This window comes from Marmota marmota, unplaced genomic scaffold (genome assembly GCF_001458135.2).
Source record: "Marmota marmota marmota unplaced genomic scaffold, marMar, whole genome shotgun sequence".
Classification (NCBI taxonomy): Eukaryota; Metazoa; Chordata; class Mammalia; order Rodentia; family Sciuridae; genus Marmota; species Marmota marmota.
Genome location: NW_026000142.1, coordinates 24,593,683 through 24,599,682, shown reverse-complemented (window position 1 = coordinate 24,599,682; position 6,000 = coordinate 24,593,683). Strand labels below are relative to the sequence as shown.

The 6,000-nt window shown below is 43.8% G+C and overlaps 1 long non-coding RNA gene across 1 annotated transcript in view; it reads left to right on the top strand.

Moving 5' to 3' along the window:
• The first annotated feature begins 6 nt into the window (after nt 1-6).
• Nucleotides 7-6,000, top strand: part of LOC125611392 — a 30,129-nt gene continuing 24,135 nt past the window's right edge. Inside the window, exon 1 of the long non-coding RNA XR_007341579.1 lies at nt 7-421. This is a non-coding gene — a long non-coding RNA (uncharacterized LOC125611392). The remainder of the gene's footprint in view (nt 422-6,000) is intronic.

Here is a 6,000-nt window from a genome sequence, read left to right as displayed (position 1 = left end):
CGCGTGCCGGAGCACCGAGGCTGCGGCGCTCGCTCTCGGGGCTCCGAGATGCTGCGGCTCCACTCGCCCACGCCACCCCGAGTCCCAGAGCCTGGATCTGAGCGGCCGGCTTGACTCGGGGCCGAAGAAGGGGTTGTCTTTCGTGCAGAGTTGCGGCCAGAGGACCCAAAGTTTTGCTTGTGTGTCCCTCCCTCCTCGGGTCCCTGTCGCCCACGGTGAGGCGCCCCTGTGGAGATCCTGTCGGCTTAATGGGTGGGAGCCGAGTAGGTGTGCACGTCCCCCACCCCACGTAGGGTGGGGACCCTGGTGACCTCGCGTCCTGGCCACCATCCCCTTCATCCTATCAGTCTCTGGTGGACCGTAGATCTTGGGGATTCTGCGGATGCTTCTGGGAGGTGAAATCAATGGGTCTTAAATGCAGGTAAGTTGGGGGCAAGAGACGCTGTGCCTTCCTATCTCAGGCTGCCGGGCATGCAAAACTCAAAACTCAATCTGAGCCGCGGTGCCCCCGGGTACCCTGCGCGATGCATGCCCCGGGCTCTCAGAACCACCGCGGAGACTTAGCTCCGGGGTCACCAAAGCAGGAGAGCTAAATTTCTGTTCTTGGGAAATGATGCTAGCGGGCCTATCCCTGTAGCAGTTTCCTGCGCTCCCTATGGTGAGATGAAGGTGACCAAGAATAGCGCAGGCATGCTACCGCCAGGAATCTGATACCTAGGAGGATTCGCTTCAGGCTTAACTGCTCCAACTAGAGAGGGATGGCTAGGTTTCCCCTGGAATTTGGACGTTCTGTGCTTTAATCAGGGTATCCCTCTGTCCCTAGATGTAGATAACAAAGACCTTAAAAAGTCTTCTGTCATCTTTTTGAAAATATTTTTTTGTTTTTTAGAAAGTACCCAAACTATGTGGGCGCCCCTCCACTCACGATGGGTAATTTTTCCTCTATTTCACCAGCACTCTTTAGTTCTCACCAGTGGTGTTTCCCAAGTGCTCATCTGTCCCATTGCTGAAATATTGATTTAAACTTGCTTTAAATTGACTGAGTTCTGTCCTGGCTGTGTCATCTAAGGCTCTGGCACTTGGCATTCTGTGTCTGAAGGCCAGTGTTAGGATGGGTGATGAAGGGGGAGCTACGAATTTGCCTCAGCTGTGATGTTTGAAGTGAATAGTCTTATTTATGTCCAAGGTAGGTAAATCTCACTTGCTTTTGCTCTCTTTGGGAAAGGTTCCTACACAGAACTAAGGTGCAGATTTCACATTGTTAGGATCAGTGGTGGTAACAAATATTTATGATGTGTTGACCTCTTATGAGATGCTAAACACTGTGCTTGACATTTCCTTCCATCCATCCATCATCCATTCATCTTTCCAACCAACCTTATCTCTCATAGACCAGCCACTCTCAGGAGGGGAAGACATGTGAGATTTCTCTTGGACCTCACAGAGGTGCATGCTGTGGTCTCTGGAAGAAAAGAGGAAAGAAGCTTATCCACTCCTTAGAGAAACATGACACATGTACAGTGACTGGCCAATGTAGTAAGTGCTGTGGTCTCTTGCAGCTTCGCTTGTTCATAGGAGGAACTGAAATAGTTAGGAGTGATCAGAAAATGTGTCACAGAGAGGATGGGCTCTGTTCTGCATCCTAGAAATTGGGAAGGATTTATAGTGACGAGATGAAGACTGGTCTTGCCAAGGAAGGAGGAAGATGATATCAGCAGAGGCTTCAAGTCTCTGCTGGTTTGCCTAGGATGCCAGAGTTGTTCCTGGAGGTTTGGGGATGATGAGTTTTGCTAGCCAGGCCTGGGTCAAATGATACACTGAGTGGCAGCCTCTGGTTTCTAGATCTTGTTTGACATTAGGGGGCCACTGAGGGCCTTCTGGAGATAAGTTAAAAATGTGACTTAAATTATTCTGGCTTAAGAGTCTTGGACATATTGGAGTATGGGAGCTGGTTAGAAAAATAATGCTGAAATGTTCATGGTATGAAGAGCTGGAACTTGAACTCTGGGGGTGCTTGCTGGTAGAGAAGAGGAGATAGTGTTAGAGAACTCTCTGAACAAAGCACCTGTCACAGGGTAGGTTGTTTGGCTGGATTGGGGAGAGAATGCATGAGAGTGAGTACCAGCAGAGGCATAAATAATCAGTATATCACTGGAACGTTTTCCCTTCCCATTCTGCTTTCTTTTTTCTCCACTATTCATGGTCTATTATGGTATCTATTCCTTTATTATTGTGCATGGAAGGAAGGTGCAAGCAGTCTCTAAGATGGCCCCAGTGATCCCTACCTTTTGGGCGTCATATCTTTTGTGATCCCCTTCCCTTTATATTTGGATTGAGCCCAGGGCCTCCTACATGCCAGGAAAACACTCTACCACTGAGCTACATCCCCAGCTCTGTGCTTTTAGTGTGTGGACCTGGTGACTTGATTTTAACCAGCTGAATACTAACAAATGGAATATAGGAAAAGTAATGGGATATCACCTCTGGCTTAGGTTACAAAATGATGTGACTTGCATCCTGCTTGTTCTCTTGCTCTAAAGGAAGCCCTTGCCACGTTGTGAGCTATCTTATAAAGAGATCTGTGTGGCAGGAAACCTCTGTACCTTGTGCCCAGAAGACTCGTTGCTAGTGAAGACCTGAGGTCCTTAGTCCAACAGGCTGGGAGGAGCTGAATCCTGTCCATAGACATGTGAATAAGTTCACTTTCTGGGAACCAGTGACTTGAGCTTCCAGAATTCTGTCTCCTTTCCTGAGAGACACTTATATCACTGAAAAAAAGAAAAAAAAGAAAGAAAGAAAGAAAGAAATCAAAGATGGCTTACTGTCAGATGTCTGGGACCCTCAATTACAGAGAAAAAAGTCAATGGTTTCATATTTTAACATTAGCTTACTCCCCCTACAGAGTATTACCCAGGACTTCTGGGTAATAGTAAGCTATTATCCAAAACCCTAAAGATGGCATGACATTCTAGAAGTTGTTCCCTTCTAGCTAGGAGGATTTTACTTTGTGACATAGTGAAGTGTGGGCTGAAATCTAGCATCTCTACAAATATTGGTTACATTGCCATGTTTAATTGATAATCAGAGTACATGTAAATTGGTGCAGTTAGAGAGATGTGTTTTTGTGGTTTGTAGTCTAAACATTCCACAGTTTCTCCACTGACTAGAGGTTATAATCCCAAATTGGTGAAACTGTAAACCACCTATGACTTTGCTGGATAACACGGCTGTCAATTAAATTGCATAGCTGGGAGCAAAGAATAAAGAAAGCATTGCTCATCAAACTAGGTGTTTACATTTCACTTTGGATGAAAATTGAGGTCAGTTTGCTTAGTGTCCAGGTCAACATGGTGCATATGTATTGTCAAATATACATTTATATTCATATATCAACCATGCTTATGGCAAATTTACTGCAGATCTGAATTCCTTTTGGTAGTAAATGATTGCACATACTGTCAGAGTCAATAAGAATCTTATACACTCTTAATAGGAATAAAGTGACCTGCAAAACAGTAATTTAAAGCATGTTAGTATAATGTTTGTGTGATAAACTCTCTAGCAAAGGCCTAACACTCTCTTCCCCTCGTGATTAATGTTTAGGAAGATAAAGGGGATATAAATATTTTTATTGTTTTATTATCTTTCTTAGAAAAATGACAGAGTGGTTGGTTTAATTAAAAAGGAGACTCTCTCCCATAGATCAAATAAAGAACCATTCTATGGCGATGACAATGAAAAAATACCTATTTAATTTGAATAACACATGGTTCTGTAGAAATGTGCATCTTATATGTATCCTGCATTCACTTAGCCTGATTTATGTGCTATTTTCATCATAGTATTGAACAGAAGAGAAGAGGGGTATGTGCTCTCTCATTTGGGGCTATTAAATGCCTGCTGGGGTTGAGATGACCCTGGCTTCCTACCTAGATGCTTGTTGGGAGTTACCTGGAAGCAGAAAGGAGAAAAAGCATGTTCCATTGAAATGAGGTATCCCTGGAATTGTGGGTGTTCTTTGCCTTGGTTGAATCCATCCATCCCATCGGCTTCTCTTTTCTCGGAATGTATTTCCCTAACCCGCTCTCCCTGAGAATTTTATTGGTGGGGGGTGTCATCACATACAGTGTTACTTTTTCTAAAATCTCTCAGCATCTGGAGGGCATGTGTACCCTCTATCTTCCTTGTCAACAACTTTACCTCCCTTATTCTTGCCCCTCATATCCTGATGGATTAAAAACAGGACTGGGCTAATGACCCCCAGTAACAATTGGAGTAGGAAAGAAGAGAGGAATCCAGGATTGTGCTTATTAGTTACACGAGGGCCCCAGCCATGTGCAAGTCTGGATACCATTAATAAATGTGACTGGAAAAACATGAAATTGGCATTCCAACTGGGGCAGAGGAGCTTCAGTGGGAATGTGTTATTGCCCTAACCCTCAGGAGTCCTCATGGCTCTCTGGAACCACTCTGATGCCACAGGTGGTGGAGAACTCCTTTCCCTGTGTACGGCAGATCCAGCCCCATTCCTAACCAGTGCCCATTCTCAAGGGTTTGGGAGGAATGATAGTCTCTCTCTCTCATAGAAATCACTTTTGTCCCTTCACCTAAATATGAATAAATTTAACATTTATGTACATATATTAATTGGAGCCAAGCCTATCTATCTCTCTAGACTCACCATGTAACACAATTGGGGAGGCAGTGCAGATTGGAGGCCAGAGCAAGATCTGGAGGTCAGTGGTGAACATCACAATTGCCCTTCAGTCATTTGCTTGAGATCGATCTGCTTCCTTAATCCACTGGAACCTCAGTTTCCTCAGCTGTTAAATGGGTACTAAGGCTCTTCTCTTGGTATTATTGTGAGGATCAGGAAGGATTCTGGGTACTGAGCCCTTGGCATAGGCCTGGGAGATAGCAGTCAGTGGGGGTTGGGGGTATAGCTCAGTTGATACAGTGTTTGCCTCGCATGCACGAGGCCCTGGGTTCAATCCCCAGCACCACACACACACACACACACACACACACACACACACACGTTCCCTGTGTAATTTGGAGTACCAAGCATTTGACGTTGTAGACAGCAGTGGCCAGTTGGAAACAGTCTGGCACTTTGATGTGGGGAAGGGCACATGTGCTTGCTCCTGGCAGACATCCTTTGGTTTGGAAAAGAAACTGAAGCTCTGCTCTTACCTTGGCAAGGAGCCGCTGCCCTTGCAACAATGATGTGGAGACCCCTATCTGAAACTCCTGCCCCAAACTTCATCTTGACATGTGTGTCCTGGTAGAGTCAATAGTCCTTTGTAGAATACCTCGCCCTTTTTAACTGCTGCATAGTATTCCATAAAATGATCTAGAGTCTATTTATTTACTGTCTTCTTGATGGACATTTAGTTTTCTGGTTTTATAAAAAAATAGGTTTGTCATCATCTTTATTTTTATATCTGCTTTCTGGGCACCTGAGGGAGTATTTCTACACAGAAGTAGAATTGCTGGGTATGTGCATTTTCCTCGGTAATATTTCTGCCAAATTGTCTTCTGAGGCAGCTGACTCTATACTCCCACACGCAGTACAGGAACGTGCCCTTTTCTTCACACCCTAATTAGTTCTCAACATTTTCAAATATTTTAACTTTTGCCAACATTATGAGTAAAAAAATATTTAACTTGTTTTTCCCTTGTTTCTAGGGTATTTTTGCAGCATTTTTCTTATGATCATTGAATTTTCACTCTGTAAATTGCTATTGGTATCTTTTGATGATTTCTTATTGGTATTTTTAGATCTTTGTATTGATTTGTAGGACTTGTCTATACATTCTAAATTTAGATCTTTTTAATAATGTAATTTTCCAGCTTGTTGCTTTTCTGCTTTTAATCTTGTTGATGGTGTTTTTTGCCATACACTTTTTTTCCCCTCCCCATTTGGATGTAGTTGGATGTATCAGACTTTGTGTCTTCTTAATTCTGCTTCTTCCTCAAGGTCAGAAAATATTTTCTTGC